General features: G+C 43.5%; 1 protein-coding gene across 1 annotated transcript in view; it reads right to left on the bottom strand.

Annotated features, from left to right (window-relative positions):
- SLC39A13 (solute carrier family 39 member 13) overlaps nucleotides 1-23,154 on the bottom strand; it is a 64,133-nt gene that overhangs the window by 23,271 nt on the left and 17,708 nt on the right. The window contains exon 2 of the mRNA XM_044270093.1: nucleotides 3,756-3,813. The gene's annotated coding sequence lies outside the window, so the exon portion shown is untranslated. The remainder of the gene's footprint in view (nucleotides 1-3,755; nucleotides 3,814-23,154) is intronic.

The following is a 23,154-nucleotide window of genomic DNA, read 5'->3' as shown; positions in this document are numbered from 1 at the left end:
TTTTTTTCTATAAAAGCAAACTTTTCACTGTTGGACATAACTCTGTGTATTTACGTTTTATTTAGCCTCTATTTTTGAAGTGTTTCTGGCCGGTTTCAAACTCATCTCAATCTACATTAAAGGAAAAAACCTTAACCACTGAGCTATAGAACTCAAGGCTAATAAACATGAGATCTATTCTGGTTAAAAACCTAGTAGTAGTTTCCCATGTAAAAAAAAAATTACAAATATACTTCTACTATATAGGAATACATACATACTGCATATATTTAGACCTTATTGTCAGGATATCAACATGCTAACTATGACATTTTGTCGGCCTGGTACCGTCCTGTTATATGTGATTCAACATAATGCATCTTTTATCATATTCTTGGAAACTTATAAAAAAAAAAAGGAAAGATGGATGGTGCTAAATACAGGGATATTCTTCAGCAGAACCTGTCTCACTCTGTGCGTGATCTGAGGCTTGGAGGGAGGTTCACCTTCCAGCAGGACAATGACCCCAAACACACGGCTAAAGCAACACTTGAGTGGTTTAAGGGGAAACTTGTAAATGTGTTGGAATGGCCTAGTCACAGCCCAGATCTCAATCCAATACAAAATCTGTGGTCAGACTTAAAGCGGTTGTCCGGGTTCAGAGCTGAACCTGGACATCCCTCCATTTTCACCCCGGCAGCCCCCCTGACATGAGCATCGGAGCAGTTCATGCTCCGATGCTCTCCTTTGCCCTGCGCTAAATCGCGCAGGGCAAAGGCATTTTTCTGAGTTTCGGTGACGTACCGGGCTCTCTATGGGGCTGACAGGCAGCCCGGTGACGTCACCGGCACTGATGGGCGGGATTTGGCTCTGCCCTAGCCAGTAAAACGGCTAGGGCAGAGCTAAAGCCCGCCCCTCAGAGCCGGTGACGTCACCGAACACACTGCTGAGCGGAAGTTACCGCCCGGCAGTGTGTTATTGAAAACACAAGAGCCTGTGCCCTGCGCGATCTAGCGCAGGGCACGGGAGCGCATCGGAGCATGAGATGCTCCGATGCTAGGCTGAGGGGGGCTGCCGGGGTGAAAATAAGGGTATGTCCGGGTTCAGCTCTGAACCCGGACAACCCCTTTAAAGATTGCTGTTCACAAGCACAAACCATCCAACCTGAAGGAGCTGGAGCAGTTCTGCAAGGAGGAATGGGCAAAAATCCCACTGGTAAGATGTGGCGACTGCTCATAGAGGCTTATCCAAAGCGACCTGGAGCTGTGATTGCCGCAAAAGAGGCTCTACAAAGTATTGACTTTAGGAGGGTGAATAGTTCTGCACATTGACTTTTTCAGTTATTTTGTCCTATTTGTTGTTTGCTTCACAATAAAAAAAAAAAAAAAAAACATCTTCAAAGTTGTCGGCGTGTTCTGTACATTACATGATGCAAATCCTCAAACAATTTATGTTAATTCCAGGTTGTGAGGCACCAAAATACAAAAAAAAAAAATCAAGGAGGTGAATACTTCTGCAAGGCAATATATATATATATATATATATATATATATATATAAATTGCAAAAAAAGGGCAGCACTCCAAAAAGTAAAAATGCAAAAAATGCTTTATTTACCCATGTGGGACATGCGACGTTTCGGCTCTATGTAGGAGCCTTTCTCAAGCTTGAGAAAGGCTCCTACACAGAGCCGAAACGTCGCATGTCCCACATGGGTAAATAAAGCATTTTTTGCATTTTTATTTTTTGGAGTGCTGCCCTTTTTTGCAATTTTTATCTATCTGGATTGGCTTATATCCATATTGGGCTAGTTGCACCCGCTTTTATATCATTTGACGGTGCTGCCACTACACTTTTTTGTTTTTTCTATATATATATATATATTGTGGGGTTTCGCTCTGGTAGACAGGATTAGTGGAAGCAGTATAGAGGCAACAACAAGTTCTTTGGATCAAACAGTTCAGTGTTTTATTCACACTTTAGGCAAGTGACTCATACTGGCTGATGTTTTCAGTTAGGCTGTTGTTGCCGGACACTATGGGTCTGCCTGGCACCGGCCGCCTCTCACCTTTGGGATGGCATAAACAGTGGCAATGGTCGGATGCTTTTTAAAGAGGAATTGAAATTCGTCTTTGGAGATTAGTCCAGCATCCTTCGCTGCAGACAGTATCGTCTTTAATTCACTCAGGAATCTATCAGTTGGGTGGTGATCTAGCTGCTGGTACGTGTCTGTTTGTTTCACCAAATCTTCAACCATCTTTTTGTAGTCAGGTTTGTCCATAAGGAGAACATTTCCACCCTTGTCCGAGGGTTTTATCACCAGATCATCATTCTCCCTCAGTTCTTCAAGTGCCTTTTGTTCATCCGCCTCAAGGTTGAATTGTGAGATGGTTATCTTAGTGTTTAGGGTTTTGAAATCTCTTGTCACTAATTGGACAAAAGTGTCTATATTCCCATACTGAGAAAAGGGGGGAGTGTATTTGGATTGTGGTTTGAGGGAGGACAGGGGCGCCTCGACTACATCCTGAGCATTGTCATCAAATGTATCCAGGAATTCAAGGATGGCCAGAGCCTGTCTTTCTTTGGCCTGCATCCGCTGGAATTCTCTGGATTGCTGGTTGAAAGTTTTGTGAAGTGCCAGCTTTCTTGCGAACAGGTTAATGTCCTTAACCCAATTGAAGCATTGAAAAGTAGGGGTTGGTGTAAAGGATAATCCTTTGCTGAGCACCTTAAAATGACGAGCTTCCAACTGAAAATTCGAGAGGTTGATTATCCTAAGGGGGTCATCTATGTCCTGACATTGTAGGCCCACTTCTCGCTGTCCCTCAGGGATGGGCCCTGGCCTAAAAAAGGAGGAAGAGCTGAAGATGTCACTGTAGGGGCCATTGTCAAAGCTGGACCACAAAAAACACCAGACTGTGCAGAGGGTAAAAATTGTCCCCCAGTAGTGGGAACAAGTTGTTGAGAGTTGATTGGCGGGACAAACATAGACGCTGTGGGACCTGCACTGGATACAATTGTGGGTGTTTGAATACCTTGCCATATTTGGCCAGTCTGCGTCACTGTGCCTGTCTGGGGGGCTGGTGCCTTCCTTTGACCAGGAGGCCCTCGGTATTTATATTTGCGTTTGGTCCCTGCAGGGTTTCTAGTGAGTCGGTTCTCAGATCCAGACCAGTCTGACTGTGATGGATTTGACCTATTGATGTTGTATTTTCTGGTCTGAGTATTGGTGGTATTAGACTTCTGTTGGTAAATTTGACCAGTGTCAAAATCTCTTTTGTCTCTGATATATTTATTATGCTTCCTTTCTTTAATTTCAGTTTGGAAGGACTCAATATGTTTTTGTAACCGCAATTCCTGCGTAACAAAATCTGGATTTGACCTGAGGGACTGAATCTGAGATATTTCTTGTTCCAATGGCTTAGCTGTTCTAGTCGGTGCCTGTCTCTCGTATTCCAACAAGTATTGCTGCTTCCGCAGTGAGTTTTCTGCCAGAAGTTGTTGCCAGCCTTTAATAAAGGCTGCGTCGTCTTGGTGTGAATGAGGCACAATATTAACAAATAATTTTACAAATGCCTAGGTAGGCAATATGACCTATCTTGACCCAGGTGAAATTTAATACTTCACTTTTATTATTATATATATTAAAATCTGAATTACTAAGTAAATGTGCTCATTTTATTTATTTATATAACACCACCTGGCTTACATTGAAAATAGTGGGTACTTACTTTATATAACACCACCTGGCTTACATCGAAAATAGTGGGCACTTACCCTTGTGGAGATTGCATCTTCTGCCCCCTCGTTAAAAGGTGTCGAACATTCACCAATCCTGTGGACGACAAAGAATATCATATAAGACAGTATATCAACTGCAAGACCAAAGGCATTGTCTATGCCATGCAATGCACGTGCCCTAAGATCTATGTTGGCAAAACATCTCAGGAGTTTAGGAGGAGAATTTCACAACATATAAGTAGCATTAACACCAAGGTGGACACGTCAATTTCCAGACATGTCAGGGCCCATCATGGCGGAGACCATAAGGGGCTTAAATTCTGGGGTATCTGTAAAGAAAACCCTAGGTGTCAGAAAGGGGGACCTGGATGCTACCCTGTTAGGCTACTTTTACACGCCTAAGGCCTCTTTCACACGACCGTTTTTTTTCACCGTTTTGCGGGCCGTTTTTTGCGTTCCGTATACGGTCCGTATACGGAACCATTCATTTCAATGGTTCCGCAAAAAAAATGGAATGTGTTCCGTATGCATTCCGTTTCCGTATTTCCGTTTTTCCGTTCCGTTGAAAGATAGAACATGTCCTATAGTTGGCCGCAAATCACGTTCCGTGGCTCCATTAAAGTCTATGGGTCTGCAAAAAAACGGAATGCATCCGTATGTCTTCCATATCCGTTCCGTTTTTTGCGGAACCATCTATTGAAAATGTTATGCCCAGCCCAATTTTTTCTATGAAATTACTGTATACTGTATTTGCCATACGGAAAAACGGAATGGTAACGGAAACACAACGGAAACAAAAAACGGAACAACGGATCCGTTTAAAACGGACCGCAAAACACTGAAAAAGCCATACTGTCGTGTGAAAGAGGCCTTACAGGAAGAAACCAGGTGGATCTATAGGCTAGATAGCCTCAGCCCTAAAGGGCTTAATGAAGGGTTTGCCTTCACATCCTTTCTTTAAAAGTGAAGGAGTAGGAATACTTTGTCGGTTTTCAAGAATTCAAAAATAATAATAATTAATAAATATTAATTGGCATTTCTTACATCACATGATTGGTATTTTACTGTACCTTAAAATATTTAGTGTACCACAATGACTGTGTTGATCCCTACAACACTTACTCTGAGGGTACGTGTAATTCTATAGTGATGCACTGTATCTTTAAGAACAATGATATATACTGGCTTGCGACTTTCTGATATTATCTGACCTAATCTGCCAGTGTAGGACTGTCGGTGGAATACAGGGGCAGCCTTTCCTGTGCTGCACAGAAGTCTGAATCCCCCTTAAGGCACTTTTAGTGTCTATTTAACAATTGACATCAACTTAAATATTTTATTCTGCAGCACTTATTTGTACAGCTTTCCAGCCCCTCACCCCTGTTGTGAGCGCCGCTCCCTCTAAGTCCAGGCGCAGCTTCCATCAGCGCAGCCTCTCTGCTGCCGACTCTGGGGGTCTATTCGTGCGTCCGTAATTTGGGTCCGCGGTCGTTCCGCAGTTCACTTTCAATGGGGCTGGAACGGATGCGAATCCACATTTCCTGGATCCGCATCCGCTTTTTCGGGATCCGCATCCGTTTTTCGGGATCCATTTTTTTTCGGGATCCGCGGTTTCGTTCCTGAGGGAAGTGGAACGTGTCCAATTCTTGTCCGAAATTGTGGACCAGAGGGGGCATTTTCTACTTTAGTGTCTGTGATGTGCGGTCCACAGGTTGCGGATCGCGCATTGCGGGTGTCGGTGTTTTGCGGATCCGCAGGTTGCGGATCTGCAGAGCACTTGCGGACGTGTGAGTGGACCCTAAGTGTGAGCGTAGCTCCTATCGGCGCAGGCTCCCGACATCAGTTTAAGTCTGTGCGCACCTGAATGTAGCGCAGCGCATGCGCACTGGAATCACTCTGGGCCGTTTGGCCTAAGTGTCTGCGCAACTCCTTTTGCGCAGCGCAGACTTGATGACGTATGTAGGAGGCAATAGGCATCAAGGTTTGACCCACCCTGCGGGTGTGTGCTAACTAAGGCAGCTAGTTGCTGCCAATCTTACTGGACGAAGGTCCTGTCAATCATTAAACAGTGCATTTAACCCTCCAAACTTGTGGTGACATCCATTGCTGCCCATTTCCCCTGATGAAGCCAGAATACTGGTGAAACATGTTGGGGGCAGTTGTAGTTTGCGGTTTTAGATTCAGTCTTCCACTCCATTGTGATCCAACTGCGCTCAGTCCGGCCGGACTACATCTCAATAGAGAGAACGATCAAGCTATTCAGTTCAAACACAAGCTCATGGTGTGCACTATAGCTTGTAGGGCTATCTGTGGTCTGGCATCAAGCTGACCTCATGTGTATAAGGGGGTCATTAGCATCCCTCTGACAGTGGGTTGATGTCGCCTGATCCCCACTGCTTTACACTGCCATACTGACAACATTCAGTTGGCAACAGCCCTGCACTAAGTAATACGGCATTGCCCTGCATCACAAGTAATAGGGTGGGAGGTAGTGCACCCCATCACGCCCCGTCATTGCCGTTCAACATCTCAATTCTCTAGTGGAGTGCTGACTGTATTTTTAATATAGTATTTTTTGGTTTGTAAAATAGTTAATAAAGGTAAATAAAATGAGCAATCGCTTAGTAATTCAGATTTTAATATAACATATAGAACCAGGGGAAAGAACCAATCAGTACTTAATTTAGTATGGCAAATGTCAATTATTTCTTTAAAATAAAAAAAATACCCTCACAACAAATGCAGTACCCCAGAACAGGGTACTTCCACATTTTTATTGCTGTTTAATGTTTTGATGTATTACCCTTATAGTTTTGTATGGATACATCAGGGTTAACAATCCTGACTTTGTCCCTGTAGGAGGCTAGGCGATGGACTTGTATCCGCCACCTGGTTCATTGTAGGTCTTTATAGTGTTAGCAGGGGAAATGAGAAGGGCTACATGTGCTCACTTCTCATAGTACTAGGCCTACAGCTCAGAGAATCACAATCTATGAGAGATCCTAAGAACTAGAAGGTCCACAGCCTGCATGGCTGAGCATTGGAGTTAGGCCTCATGCACATGACCGTAGTTACGATCCGCATCCGAGCCGCAGTTCTGCGGACCCATTCACTTCAATGGGGCCGAAAAAGATGCGGACAGCACTCCGTGTGCTGTCCGCATCCGAGGCCCCGCAAAAATAATATAGCATTTCCTATTCTTGTGCATTTTGTGAAGAAGAATAGGCATGTCTAAAATGGGCCGCCCGTTCCGTAAATTGTGGAAGGCTTCCGTTTCCGCGTTTTGCGGACCCCAAAAAACGGCACGGTCGTGTGCATGAGGCCTTAGTCAGTAAGGTATTCACTGCTTATGGCTGATTAAGACTTTGTTGCAGTGAGAGGGACATTGTTAATACACCCTTGGCACTTTGACATGGCCCTGGCCAGCTGTATCTTAATCCTGTACCCCTCATCCTGGGAACGTTTGCAAGAACCTTATTGCCCGGCTTAGATTCTGTAGCAAGAGACTTTGGAAAGATAGAGAGGAGTACTACAGCCCCATATTTGCTTATATCCATACATTGCTATCTGTGAAGATTTGCACTGTGAGTTGTCTGGAGCTGTGTGTGATATAGTTGGATGTACTACAACTCCCATTCTGCTCTTTAGTAAAGAGACATTTGTCTATTTTTTACAACTGGCCTGGTTGCAGATTCCATCACAATTTGCTGGCCACAGCACCTACTTCTCCTGCCTCGCACCTGTACGACACTCATAACACCAAGGGCACCCCATCTACCATCAGGCAGGAGCCCCAACAATAGGGTGTGTGCCGAGAGAAGAAAGGGTGCACCCTCCTATCAGTGCCTGGCCCTAGGGACCATCGGAGTGAGGACTTTCACTGTGATTCATGGGAATAAGGGCTCATGCACACGACCGTATGTATTTTGCGAATTGCAAAAAAACGGATCCACAAAAAATACGGATAACGTCCGTGTGCATTCTGTATTTTGCAGAACAGAACAGCCGGCCCCTAATAGAACTGTCCTATCCTTGTCCGTAATGGGGACAATAATAGGACATGTTCTATTTTTTTGCGGAAATGGAATGCACACGGAGTAACTTCCTTTTTTTTTTTTTGCAGACTCATTGAAATGAATGGTTCTGCATACAGTCCGCAAAAAACGGAAGGGACACGGAAAGAAAATACTTTTGTGTGCATGAGCCCTAACTGTTGCAGCCAGAGCCACTACCACTCCCATCCTCTACGTTGCTCCCCCTTGGGCCTCAGGATTTCTGATGCGCTGACCTACGGTGAATTTTGGTCTAGCACAATTTTGAAATCCCATCAATCTCACTGCTATCCTTTCCATGACTGAATTTACAGTTTATGCTCTTAACCCAGCCTCGTGCATTAGCAAATTGATAATAAAGCAGGGAATTGTTATATATGTAAAATTGCACATAACAACTTAGAGAATCCACCGCTCAGTACCCCCATGTGGTCAGCCTAAAGGTCAAGCCTGACGCTGCCCCTCGTCATTTCCATCCTAAATATGGTCCTCTTCATTTGCTTACACCAGTAAAATAAGCTGCACTAGTTGTATTTGTCCACTAGGGGTCCCTGGTGTCTTCAGATCGCTCTGCCGGAGTCACGTCGCGGCACAGTTTTCGGTCACAGTTTTGCATTTGGAGTTTTTCTTCAGGCATACATGGGGATCTGATATATGGTTGGATGTAATCCCTTAGGGCTCATGCACACGACCGTATGTATTATGCAGTCGTCCGCAAAACACAGTTCCGCAAAAACAAACGGATGACATCTGTGTGATGTCTGTGTCCGCAAAACGGACATAGAACAACGGACTTGCGGACATACGGATTCGGAATGCACACAAAGTCATTTCCGTTCTTTTTTGCAGCCCCATTAAAATGAATGGTTCCGCATATGGGCCGCGAAAAAAAAAAAATGGAACAGACACGGACAAAAAATACGCTCGTGTGCATGAGCCCTTAGGCATTGTCATCTTTGGTTTATATGACCACATGGCATTATTTTTTTTCATTTTTTTTTTTGAATTTCTGCATTTACGGTACTTTATACATTAGGTTTTTTTATTCTAAAATTTTTATTTAAAGGGTTTATCTGACAGTTTTTCACATTTTCAGGGGAGCAGGCAGGCAGAGGGACCTGCTAAAGGTCCTTTTGTTCCAGTACTGCAGGTCCAGTCCCCTCCTTCAACGCCATTTATCTACATACGACTGCTGAGGTCAGTGATTGACTGAGCCGCCACATGTTTGACGGATGTGATGTCACCGCTTCCAGTCTGAAGACGACTATGCCCTCAGTGCTGGAACGGATGGACCTTTAGCAGGTGAGTTAAAGGGGTTATCAGTGATTATTATTTTTTTATTCTTCCCTCCCAAAAGGGGACCTGTGAAGGGAACTGTACTTACCTGCCCCCCACCGTTTGGTACCCAGGCCGTCATCACTTCACTTCCAGTTCTGCAAGTAAACTTCCTGTACAGACGGGGTTACGTGCGCTGCTGCAGCCAATGACTGGCCTCAGCGGTGACGGGCATTGGCTGCAGCAGCACATATGACCCTGCCCTTACAAGAAAAGTACATGCGGGGACTGGAAGTGCTGGGAACCATGGACCTGGAATAGATCGGCAGGATGCAGGTAAGTAATCGCTCTCTTTACAGCAACCCCTTGGGGGGAGGTTAAAAAAAATTATTCACAGAAAACCCTTTAAGCTTTTTTTCTTAGTTTGATAAGCCTGCCGGCTCATTTGCATATATTAAAACTTCATTTTTTCCCCAGCAATGCGGGCACATATGAAGATGGGACCAACACAGATGCCTTCAGCGGCCAAGCGCACATGCAACAGGTCAGGTCATAGGGACAAAACTGCTGACAGATGCCCTTTAACTCATTCAGACCCCAAACCAGCCTCTTAATTTTAATCAGACAAGGCAAAATAAAAAACATTCACTGCCACCATCTCTCTCCTCCAGGCACCTCGGCGAGGAGTCATGATGGATGAGTCTGTCTACCTGAACAACGCTCTGTTTAGGAACTCTGCGGCTGTGGCATTCAATTGTCTACTTCTGTTCCTGGCCCTAACCCAGGCGTAGTTCACTCCAGACCTGAAGGCACATCTGCCATCAAAGGTACATTGGAGGAGATGATGCATCCATGAAATCAGGATGGTGGGGTCTGGACGCCCAGCATCCGCAGTCTGGATTTGTACCGCAGTCCATCAGTGGAGTACCTTTTGTGCTAGAAACAGAACCTCACAAAAGATAGTCCTTGGTGTCACCAGTGGCCATCACTGGTACAATGGGAGTCCAGTCAAGCTTTATACTACTGAAAGGGTTAACTGCTGGGATCTGAGTTTCTCCTGTAGTTTTGGTAGGGGTATTAAAGCTGTCCTCTGGCCGTTGCTTGTGCAGGCTCAGTGGCAATCGGAATAGTAGTGTGAAGGGGTTAAAGTACTAAAAAGTACCTCTGTTTTCTCTCCTCCATTCACACATCCTCACTTCCTTTTCAGAAGACTGGATCACGAAAAACTCCTTGGTTTCTGTTCCCTCCTCGAGGAGACAGTGCGAGCCCTTTATTGAACTCTTCTAAAAGTCTGGTACTTTTCTGTGCAGTGTTGTCTCCTGGTCTGAATACTGACCGGAAGACATTCAGAGAGCTGATAATATCCACAATTCCTGGGAAAGAGAGATGGTATTTGTAGCCCCCATAACGATACTAGCAATGAAGTCCACCTAACAGTACCATCCACAGTGCCTCCATAACAGTACATCCACAGTGCCTCCATAACAGTACATCCACAGTGCCTCCATAACAGTACATCCACAGTGCCTCAATAATAGTCCCATCCACAGTGCCTCCATAACAGTACCATCCACAGTGCCTCCATAACAGTACCATCCACAGTGCCTCCATAACAGTACATCCACAGTGCCTCCATAACAGTCTCATCCACAGTGCCTCCATAACAGTCCCATCCACAGTGCCTCCATAACAGTACATCCACAGTGCCTCAATAATAGTCCCATCCACAGTGCCTTCGTAACAGTACCACCCACAGTGCCTCCATAACAGTACCATCCACACTGCCTCCATAACAGTACATCCACACTGCCTCCATAACAGTACATCCACAGTGCCTCCATAACAGTACCATCCACACTGCCTCCATAACAGTACCATCCACACTGCCTCCATAACAGTACATCCACACTGCCTCCATAACAGTACATCCACAGTGCCGCCATAACACTATCATCCACAGTGTCTCAATAACAGACAAAATCCCAATGCCTCCATAGCAGTGAGAGCCGAAGTGCCTCCATAACAGACCAAACCCTAGTGCCTCCATAGCAGTGAGAGCCCCAGTGCCTCTATAAGAGACTGAGCATTGATGTCCCCACAACAGTTCCTGCCACACAGCCTCCATAACAGAGTGGATCTTAGTAGTCCCTGTAATTGTGCCCCCAGAATGTTGCAAGCCACAATACATTGTGAATTTGTCAGAACCCTCTCTGACAACCTTTACTTGACAGAAACGTGTTGTTAGCCGTTGTCACTTGCATTCCTCCACCCTCCGCGGTGGAGGGACATATATAGGTGGGGAAAAGACCCCTTTAAGATGGAAGAGATTTGACAGCCGCTCTTGTCACAAGCATCGTGGTCCTTGTACTGATGCCCGGCAAGGTCTGGCACAAATACAGGACACGAACAAAGACACTCATATGTGCGCTTGGCGCCATCAGACAAGTTCTTGTCTTCCTTCCTAAAAGGGTAACTCCAGTCACTATTAATATAAAAGTCAATTGTACAACTCATATTCTTAAAGGGGTTCTCTGCCTGAATTTTCATTTACACAAATCTGATTATTGTGGCCGCAACAGACAAAGAAATTGTGTTTTAAGTACAACAAAGCCCTTTTTATGCCTTTTCTGCCCTCAGCTCTTTGCCAGTTCAACAAAAGACATAAGTAGTCAGAGACAGGCTGGTTGCTAGGGACAGGCTGCCTGGCAACTGCATTTAAAAGACTTGTGTAAAGTAGAACTGGCTTAGTTGCCCATGGCAACCAATCCACCTTTCATCTTCCAAAGGAGCTCTGAAAAATGAAAGGTGGAATGTGATTGGTTGCTATGGGCAACTAGGCCAATTCTACTCTACACCAGTTTTGATAAATCTCCCCCCAGCAACCAGACTGTCTCAAGTCCCTCAGCTGCTCAAAGCTGTATTAACGCTGTATTCAGTGCTGACAGTGTCTGACTATTGATCAAGTGAATGGTAACACCAAGCTGGCAATACGGTAAGACATTTCTAGGAGGAATAATGGAGGAATGCAACAATGCAGAGTTCTAAATAGAGCTGCTCCTGAATTGTTATTTTTATAGAAAACGCAACTATTAACTAAAACTATAGATGTCAAAATTGTCATCATCTTTGCTGGATGAATTGTGGTTTAGGCGGATTCTGAATTTCCCTTATTACTTATTTTTTGTGATATGTACATTTACTGGATAATTGTATTTATTATAATAAAAACATAAATGCATAAATAATAAATACACACATAAATAAATAAACAAATGCATGCATAAATGTATAAATAAATAAAAAAATAAACACAAGCATTAACTTCTTACTGACAGGCCTCAAGGGCTCATGCACACAAACGTATTTTCTTTCCGTGTCCGTTCCGTTTTTTTTGTTTTTTTTTGCAGACTGTATATGGAACCATTCATTTCAATGGGTCCGCAAAAAAAAAAACGAAGTTACTCCTATTATTGTCCGCATTACAGACAAGGATAGGACTGTTCTATTAGGGGCCAGCTGTTCTGTTACGCAAAATACGGAATGCACACGGACGTCATCCGTATTTTATGCAGATCTTTTTTTTGCGGACTGTAAAATACATACGGTCGTTAGCATGAGGCCTAAAGGGGTTGTCTGGGAATGTATCATTTCTAATAGGGGCCAGCAGCCTGCCTACTATACTAAAAGGATCATACTTACCTGCTTCCTGCAGCTTCTATCCTCTACAGTGGCTCCCATGTCACCAACTTCCAGTCCAGGGTTTGTTTTCTTCCTCCACGGCATGGGTATTGTTACCTGTTCCTCTTCAGTCATCCACGGGCTTAAGCAGTGATGTGTCCACAAGACACATGTCATTGAGGACTGAAGCAGCGGACACCTGTATTCCCGGACAACCCCTTTAACAACCAGCAATTTCTTGTTTTTTTGTTTTTGCCTCTTTGCATTTCAGCAGCCATAATGTTTTTATTTTTTCACTGACGTGGCTGTCTGAGGCCTTGTTTTATGCGGGAAAAATATTATTTTTTAACATTGTTATGGGTCTGTATGTAAACTACAATGTAATTTATATAATTTTTTGCTGTGGAAATATAACAGAACAATTTTTTATGTATTTTTTGGTTTATTTTTTACATTTTTCATGTTTTACGCAAAATAACCCAGAATTAAATTATTCTGGTTATTACGGTCATGTGGATACCTAATGTGCACAATAAAATGTATTTTACACTGAGGATTTTTTTTTTTCGGGGGGTTGATTATTTTCTAAATATTTTTAATATTATTACATTTTTTTTTATTTTTTTTATCCCAATATATACTGTAGGATTACTATTTTATATTTTTATTTCACATTTATAATGTATTAGGATACGTCACAGAGCTCCCCGAAAGTGAAGACAGCCGGCAGCAGGCGAGCGTCCTTCACTCACTGCGTCTGCGCCGTACACTAAACGGGACGGTGCAGGCGCGGGATTTTACTTTCAAAGCGCAGAGCGGAGATGTCCATCAAAGCAAAATGGGCGCGCCGAACGATGAGAAGACGGAGCCTCTAGGGGCTGCAGCAATGCCCCAATAGCACCTAGAGGCTCATTTGCATATTTTAAAAGTTATTTTTCTGGGCGAACGGTGGCATATAGGCAGATAAAAGTTACAGTTATGTACTGCTGACATTGGCACATTGCTAATCTCAACCAGCTACATAACGAATGTTGTGATGACAGAAACCCTTTAAGAAAAAAAAGAGAAATAAATTAGACTTCTACTGTACTGTACTTCTACTGAGACCTATACAGCAGAAGTTTTTTTTATTTATTTTTTAGGGACTGTCTATGCAGCTATATAGTGTAGTGGTTAAAATTTTAGGCTATGATGCAGAAACTGTGAGTTCAAATCCTGTCACAAACTTTTTCAGAAATAGAGGTTAAATTTGATTTATATATATTTTATATTTTTTTTAGTAATTGTAAAAAATGTATGGCACAATAAATGTGTAATTACTAGAAAAAAATAAAATAAAGACGTCAAGGTGGCTTCTAATCAGATGGGACCTACTCTAACACGGAGTGTCCAGCTCCATTGTTACTCTGACTAAAAGCACCAGGGGTAACAATTGATCAATTATATGCGATAAGCGCTTCTACCCCGCTTAATAGTAAGTATGGGCGTCATGTATTTGACCCTGTTCACACATTCACCTGTTCACCCAGTCTTAGTGCATTTAGTAGTGTACTGCTAATTTGTTCGTGTTTTCATACATTGTTGCCTTGGTAGCTTGCACCTGCGATTCTGTCTGGAGGTGCTGTTCTTTTCTTTGGTTATATATATATATATATATATATATATATATATATATATATATAGATAGATATAACTACTACTGATGTTTTAGCCATAATATATTTACATATATTATAATATATTATATATTCTAAATATATACGGTAATATGTGTAAATATATTATGCATAGGCGTGTGCAGCCTATTGCATTAGGGTGTGCACCCTAAAGCACAAACACACACACCGAGCGTGCGTGTGTATGTATGTATATATATATAGTCTTTATGCCATTAGCCCCCATTATCAGCCCTTATGCCTCATTAATCCCCATTATGCCTCTCATTATCCCCCATTATGCCTCTCATTAGCCCCCATTATGCCTCTCATTAGCCCCCATTATGCCTCTCATTAGCCCCCATTATGCCTCTCATTATCCCCCATTATGCCTCTCATTAGCCCCCATTATGCCTCTCATTAGCCCCCATATGCCTCATTAGCCCCCATATGCCTCATTAGCCCCCTTTATGCTGCTCATTATCCTCCATTATGCCCCCATCAGCCTCATTTTTTATAAAATAAAAAAACAATTACCTCTCTGCTCTGGACGCCGCCAGTCCTCGCCGCCCGCGATACTCTTCCCTCTGCTGTCGGCTGTGCTCTGAACTGGCGCGCACAGCATGACGTCACAAAGCGCCTCATGCTGTGCGCAGGCCTGCACAGCCGACAGCCGAGGACAAGGAAGCAGAAAGTACATAGCGTTCACCGCTTCCTGGTCCTCCGGTACTAATGAGTACTTCCAAAATGGAAGCACTTCATTAGTATTCGCTGGCCAGCAGGCTTGATTAGGGTGTGCCCAGGCACACCCGGCACACACCGTGCACACGCCTATGATATTATGGCTAAAAACGTATATATAAATGTTTTAGCCTCTATTTCTGAAAAGGTTTGTGACAGGATTTGAACTCACAGCTTCTCATATTTTTTATTTTTTTAAAGTAACTGGCTTTAAAACTCACAACCTTCTGTATTAGAGGCAAGGCACTTAACCACTCAGCTATAATAGGTGCTATTATAGCTGAGTGGTTAAGTGCCTTGCCTCTAATACAGAAGGTTGTGAGTTTTAATCCCGGCAGAAACTTTTCTGAAATACAGGCTAAGGCATCATGCACACGACCATTGTTGTGTTCCGTTCCGCAAAATTGGGTTCCGTTGTTCCATGATTCGTTTCCGTTTTTGTTTCCGGGTGTCTTCCTTTATTTTTGGAGGATCACCAGACATAAAGGAAAGTAAAAAAAAATCTAAGACAGGTTTGCCATGCAAATGATAGGAAAAAAATAGACACGGACGCGCGGACGCGGATGACAATCTTGTGTGCCTCCGTGTTTTTTAGCGGTCCCATTGACTTGAATAGGTCCGTGAACCGTTTTCCGTGAAAATAATAGGACAGGTTATATTTTTTTGACGGACTGGAACCACGGATCACGGACGCGGATGACAAACGGTGCATTACCCGAAAGTCAATGGGTCCGCAGAAAATCACGAAAAACGGCACAACGGACACAGAATAAAACAACAGTCGTGTGCATGAGGCCTAAATTAGATTTAAATACTCTGGGGTGTCCCCAAGCACTGACTCCATATATGGACATAGCTATATATGGAGTCAGAGCAGGGACTCCTAAGCCGAACTAGAGTCCTCACACTCTCCCCTCTTCAGAGCAGGGGGTGCCTGGTTTAATGCTCGGGTTCTCACATTGACTTCCATTGTGCTCGGGTGCTCGGTAGAGCACCCGAGCATCGCAAAGTGTTCTACTTGAGCACACGAGCACTTTGGTGCTCGATCAACACTATTGAGGACCATAAAGGCCGTGTTTAGACTGAGTCAGGAAAGGTAATACACATATACGGCTTAAGACTTTACTGCATGTCGTTAGGATTAATTGTTTCTGGTACCCGCTACACTACTAGGCGGACTGGTCATCTGGTCTATAACTGCACCGGGCAATTGGGCATTGCAGAGAATTATTGAGAAATTGTACACCTTCACCACTCCAGGTGTGTACCCCAAGGGGCAAAAGGATTGCCAGCGCCACTACTCCCCATGTGCTCCATGGGCTGCAACTGCGAAACCCGATGACCTGATCACAGAGGGGTCCCCTTTTGATGATGATATGATAAAAAACAAGGAAATTCTGGGAAATCTGAGGAGTTGTATTTTGCATTCTGTGCTGCCTGGTTCTGTGCAGTAGTTTATGATTCAACTAATATTCCACTGTAGATACCACATCCATGACCAGAAATGTTACAGTACTTGTTTCCAGTGTGTACTTGTTTTCCATTACTTGTTTTATTTATTTTTTTAGAATATATATATATATATATATAGAAAAGGAATAAGACAGGCACTCACCATCTGGGACCAATTAAAATATACAACTAATTTATTTCATAAGAATAGTTAAAAACTGTTAAGGCTCCATTCACACGTCCGCAATTTCGGGCAGCACGATGTGCAGCCCGGACACGGAATTGCGGATCCGCATTTCCAGGTCCACAATTCCGTTCCAAAAAAAAATAGAACAATTGCGGACAAGAACAGGCACATTCTATTAGTGCCAGCAATGTGCGGTCCGCAAAATGCGGAACACACATTGCCGCTTTCCGTGTTTTGCGGCTCCGTGGATCCGCAAAACACGTTGCGGACGTGTGAAATGAGCCTCAAACTACCTATAATTGTCTTTAATATATCCAGGTGGTACTATCAGAGGAGTGTATAACTCGTTATCTCACAATTAGTGCATACATATAATATGACTAAAAAGTGCATACATATATAGAAATATAATGAATAAATAAATAAAGGTAAAATGGCTTGAAAAAAATATTTAAATAGATAAAAAATAGAAAAAAGAAGAAAAAAGAAGAAGTGTCTTCTTGTGCAAATTGTGTTACCCCGTGTGGTCACTCAGGGTTAATGGACCAAGTTAAAGTTAGTGCACATCTTGAGCAAAAGTCAGTTGTAGATGTAATATCCCGTATTTTCGTTCAGGGTTAGTGAAAAAAGGTTAGTGAACAAAAGTTAGAGTTGGTATAAATCTTGGGCATGAGTCAATTGTTGATTGTATCCACCTGATAGGAGTCACAATTGATGGGTAGAATAGCAAGGTAGTATTGGTATCGAATGCCTCTACTCACAAGAGACTTTTGTGTTTTTCGGCTGGAGTTGGGGGCGTCCCACCCGCTACACAGCCACTCACCCGTCCTGATGTATCTGCGCCGGCTTATCAGACGGAAAGACACAGAGCCAGCGCAGATACATCAGGACGGGTGAGTGGCTGTGTAGCGGGCGGGTGATTCATATCAGCTCCCAGAAATGTAATAAAAAGTGATCAAAAAGTCGTACACCAAAATGGTACCAATAAAAACTACAAGTCAATCATCACGCAAAATAACAATAAAGATGTTATAGGTCTTTGAATGCAGTGACACAAAAACAAAATGTTCTCTTAAAGAATTGTTTTTATTGTAGAAAAAGTAGAAAAACATTTTAAAAAGGAAAACTATATAATTTTGCATCGTTGTAATTGTAACAACTAGGCTTGAGCGAATGGAGCTTCCATACATCATTAAAATGCATTGGCTCCGTGTAGCAAAACTTAGTCTCGGCCTAAGTTGCGCGAGACTTTGGTAAATGACTTCGGTATTCCTATCTGTGTATTTAAAAACATTTTAAAATAGGAATCCGAAGTCGGCTTCGGTACCTTGGTATCAGCCAGTACGAAAGCCGACTTCGTATTCCTATTTTTTTTTAAAATTTGACACACGGAGCCCATATGATCCAAAGCTCAATTCGCTCAAGCCTAGTAACAACCCACAGAATAACATTGAAAAGTCAAAATAGTGTCGGAATTGCTGTTGTTTCCCATGTCCCCAGATAAAGGTAAAACATGCATAATGTGCACCCCAAAATTAAAATTCAACTCGTCTCACAGAAAACAAGCCCTCACCCAATGATGCTGAAATGCAGAAGAAAGACATTGCGGCTTAGTTAAAGGGGTTTTGTCACTTCAGCAGGTGGCATTTATCATGTAGAGAAAGTTAATATAAGGCACTTACTAACGTACTGTGATTGTCCATATTGCCTCCTTTGCTGGCTGGATTCATTTTTTCCATCGCATTATACGCGGCTCGTTTCCAGGGATCACGACCACCCAGCAATCCAGCAGAAGAGGCCGTGCTTGCACACTATAGGAAAAAGCACCAACCTCTCTGGTGGCCAGGACCATGGGAGCGCACATAAGCGGGTACTTTTTCCTATAGTGTGCAAGTGCGACCACCGTTAATGGACTGCGGGGTGGCTGTAACCATGGAAACGAGCAGTGTATAATGCGATGGAAAAAATGAATCCAGTCAGCAAAGGAGACAATATGGACAGTGAAGGGGTTAAATATTACTATTACTATTGATAGCCGATCCTCAGGATCGGTGGGGGGTCCTACACCCCTCACCCTCACAATCAGCTGTAGCTCTGGAGCCTGAATTTGGCACTGGACCTACACAGCTCCTTTTATTGCGTACTGGAAGGAGCTGGTTACCACAGCGGTAATCTGGGTAAAGCGACTGGGCGCAGCGCTGCAGTTACCAGTACCGTCCACTGCACAGTAGATGGAGCTGTGTACTTCCAGCATTGACTGCCAGCACCGGAGCTACTTTGAAACACCTGACAAGCGGTATGTGGGGTGTCGGATCCCCGCTGATCAGATTAAAATCCTGAAATACCCCTTTAAGGGTCCATTCACACGTCCGCAAAATGGGTCCGCATCTGTTCCGCAATTTTGCGGAACAGGTGCGGACCCATTCATTTTTAATGGGGCCAGAATGTGCTATCCGCATTTGCGGATTTGCACTTCCAGATCCGCACTACCGTTCCGCAAAAATAGAACATGTCCTATTCTTGTCCGCAATTGCGGACAAAAAAATAGCATTTTCTATGAGACTGCCGGCGATGTGCGGTCCGCAAAATGCGGAATGCACATTGCCGGTGTCCGTGTTTTGCGGATCCGCAAAACACATACGGACGTGGGAATGGACCCTAAAGGTGTTGTGCCACAAAACATGTTCTAGATTTTTCAAAACCAGCACCTGGATCTGAATACTTTTACAACTGCATATAACTGAAAATTTTGTATAGCCACTGAGTTACTCAATAAAATGTATCTGTATAGCGCCACCTGCTGTTCTTATTTCTTGTCCACCTCACTGAGGTGGTCGCACGCACCCAGTTTAAATCTTCAACTGGCACCAAACCTATCTTCTGTGGCAATTACTGAGAAAGTGCTGCAGGAAAAAGGACACGCCCCCTTGTGAAAGGACATGCCCCCGAGCTTCTAGTTTAAAGAAAATCTAGCAGGGCCATTGGAGCAATGAATGAGGAGATCTCTGGATCCATGTGAGGTACAGGGCTGGTTCTAGGTTTGTCAGCAAGTGATTTTCATGGACTATATGATGTCTGACAGACATATAGGCATTTAGCACCAAGATCCATAGACAAAAGAATGCTGCTGCTCCCAAAACAATGGGGGTCATTTATCAACACTGGTGTAAAGTAGAACTGGCTTAGTTGCCCATGGCAACCAATCAGATTCCTCCTTCCATTTTCCAAAGGAGCTGTCCAAAATGAAAGGTGGAATCTGATTGGTTGCTATAGGCAACTAAGCCAGTTCTACTTCACACCGGTTTGATAAGTGACCCCCCAATATCTCCTATAATTACGTACCATGTACAGATTTTCTAATATCCGCGTATAAAACGTGAGATAACAGAGGAATGATGAATTCACAGGGTGCTAACATCACTCAGACCACAAGTGGGGAGGTTGTCAGGAAGATGAGGGGGGCTGTGCAGCTCTCCCCTCTGTAGGAGAGGCGCGTGATGTTTGGTCAGCGCCGAGATGTGCTCACTGTGCAATATAACCCAGTCCTTGAGCAAAAGCCAGCTTGTGAAACAGGGACTGAGTGAAAAATCTGCTTCCTGTTTAGCAACTACTTAACGGCCTGTTCTCAAAAAGACAGAAGACCTGGGTCAGAAGTTAAATTACTTTTTTTTTTTTGCACACTTCGACACAAATACGACCCTATAGCAGGGAACTGCATAAACGTATCAATTAAGGTCCATTCACATGACCGTAATTCTGGGTCCGCATCCGTTCCGCAATTTTGCAGAACGGATGCGGCCCCATTCTTTTCAATGCTGTCCGCATCCATTGTTCCGTTCCGCGGCCCCGGCAAAAATATAGAGCATGTCCTATTCCTGTCCGCAGTCGTTGACAAGAATAGGCATTTTCTATATAGGGCCGACCATGTGCGGACCGCAAAACACTTACGGTTAGTGTTGAGAGAAGTATTCCAAAATTTGATTCAGCTGTCTAACCGAATTTTACAAAAAAATTTGCTTCACGACAAATTAATTCAGAATTAATTATGTAGTGGGAGCGATGATTGTACCCCTCAGATGCTGTGTTCATAGGTGATCACTAGGGACGAGCGAATTTTTGAAATTCGAATTCGGGTTGTGGTATAATCTGAATTGCGTTAAGGATTCCGTTACCACGGACCATAACGCAATTCTATGACGGAATGCATAACGGAATACCTTTAGAGGCATTCCGTTATTCATTCCGTCATAAAAGAAGTCTATGGCCTGCATAACTGATCCATCCCGTTTCCGTTATACTGGAGTCCTCATTTTTGATTATACCACAACCCGAACCCGAACTTCGCTCATCCCTAGTGAGCACCATAATAGAGTGAAAAAAATAAAATAAAAATTACATCATACTTACCTCATCCATTTGCTGACGACGGGCCAGCCGCCATTTTAATTGAAGATCTGGCGCAAAATCTTGCGTGGCCCGTGATGACATTGGCCGGCGTGTTGATGTCATACCTCACCACGCATGAGATTTCCGCAAGATCTTTAATCAAGATGGTGGCAGCCGACCCGTCGTGAGTAATCGGATGAGTTAAGTATAATTTTTTTTTTGTTTGTTTTTTACACCATTTTAGGGAAAATCGATGAAGCACAAGGAAATTTGGCTTCGCAGTGAATCAAATTTTCCTTGAAATTCGGATCAGAGTCCGCTTTGTGGACTTCGATTCGCTCAACACTAGTATCAATATATTAGGGAACTGCATAAGCGAATCAGATAAACACGCTTCCTTAAAGGGTTCGTCCATATTTGCAACCCTTTTTATGGCTCCAGTGCAAATAGTCTTGATTAACGGGGTTATCCCATAATTAATTTAAAAAAAAATGAAACATCATGTATCATCATGTACACATCAAAACATGAAGGCATCATATAGTAAATGACAATCTCTTTCTAACAAAGCTAGAACCAGCCCTGCACCTCACATGGGTCCAGAGATCTCCCCATTTATTGCTCTGTCAAATTTATTTCGGGCTGTCAGCTCAAGGGTGTCCTTTCTGCTGTAGCTAGCGGCAGTTGAAGGATGGAGCTGAGTATCTGAGTCCAGCTCAGTAAAATGGACACAGAAATTACTAAAAATAACAAACAGCAGGTGGCGCTATACAGATACAGTTTATTGAATAAGTGGCTATATAAAATTTTGAATTACATGCAGTTACAAAAGTATTCAGATCCAGGTACTGGTTTTAAAACTGTAGAAAATATTTTGTCAGACAACCCCTTTAAAAATCAACCGTTTTATGTCCACAGCTCCCATGCAGGCCTATGTGTCAACATGGTTACAGACTAACAGGATAAAGTGTTCTTAAAAGGCAGAAAAGGCTCAAAACCCCATATGCTGTTGCACATTTCTAACTGGGGGAGCAAATCCTGCACATGTGGTCCGTTCCTAACAGCAATCCCCACCAAAAATGCATACAATGGAGGATGCCTGCAGCGGACCACATGTACCACAAAGACATCCTACACAGGATAGCCAAACGTGCGGATGTGATTGGCTATATAAAACAGAAATTTACAGAAAATGGTGCACTACACTGGTAAATGCAATTGACAATATATGACTAAACCCTCACACTGATATTAAAATGAGACTTTCGCCAATATATTCTTATATCAAGAACTTACCGGAGCCCGCGCACCCCGTCAAGGTATGTGTGATTTCACGCTGGAGGTAACTGGGAGCTGTTTGCCGTGTGTCGGACTTTATGCCCCCATCTGTAATTGCCCATATGGCATAGGTAGGTTAGCGTTAGGTCCTGTGCTACTTTGAGATACCTTGACGGTGTGCGCGGGCTCTGGTATGTTCTTGATAGAAGAGTATATTGGTGAAAGTCTCATTTTAATATCAGTGTGAGGGTTTAGTCATATATTGTCAATTGCATTTACCAGTGTAGTGCACTATTTTCTGTAAAATTACAGACTACTAACATTGTGTGTAGTCTGATCCTGCTGTTACCCTACTCCCCCTGCCCCTCGTCTTGCAAAATGATGGAAAAGTGTAACAAAGGGGTCGCTCCAGCTGTGGTGAAACTACAACTTCCAGCATGAACACTTGCATAGAGGTGAATGGAGCATGCTGGGAGTTGTAGTTTCATGACACCTGCAGTGCCAGAGGTTGGACCTCTAGTGCAGGGATGGCCAACCTGTGGCTCTCCAGCTGTTGCAAAACTACAACTCCCAGCATGCCCAGACAGCCTACAGCAGGGCATGGTTGGAATTGTAGTTTTACAACAGCTGGAGGGCCGCAGGTTGGCCAGCACCTGCTCTAGTGTAACACATAACAGCATGTCTGGACTGCACAGCCTACCACACTATACTGCCTACTGGGGCCAGGGGCA

The sequence above is a fragment of the Bufo gargarizans genome, chromosome 10, assembly GCF_014858855.1.
Source record: "Bufo gargarizans isolate SCDJY-AF-19 chromosome 10, ASM1485885v1, whole genome shotgun sequence".
NCBI classification, from domain to species: Eukaryota; Metazoa; Chordata; class Amphibia; order Anura; family Bufonidae; genus Bufo; species Bufo gargarizans.
The sequence above is the reverse complement of the archived record's forward strand: the minus strand, read 5'-3'. Positions and strand labels throughout refer to the sequence as shown.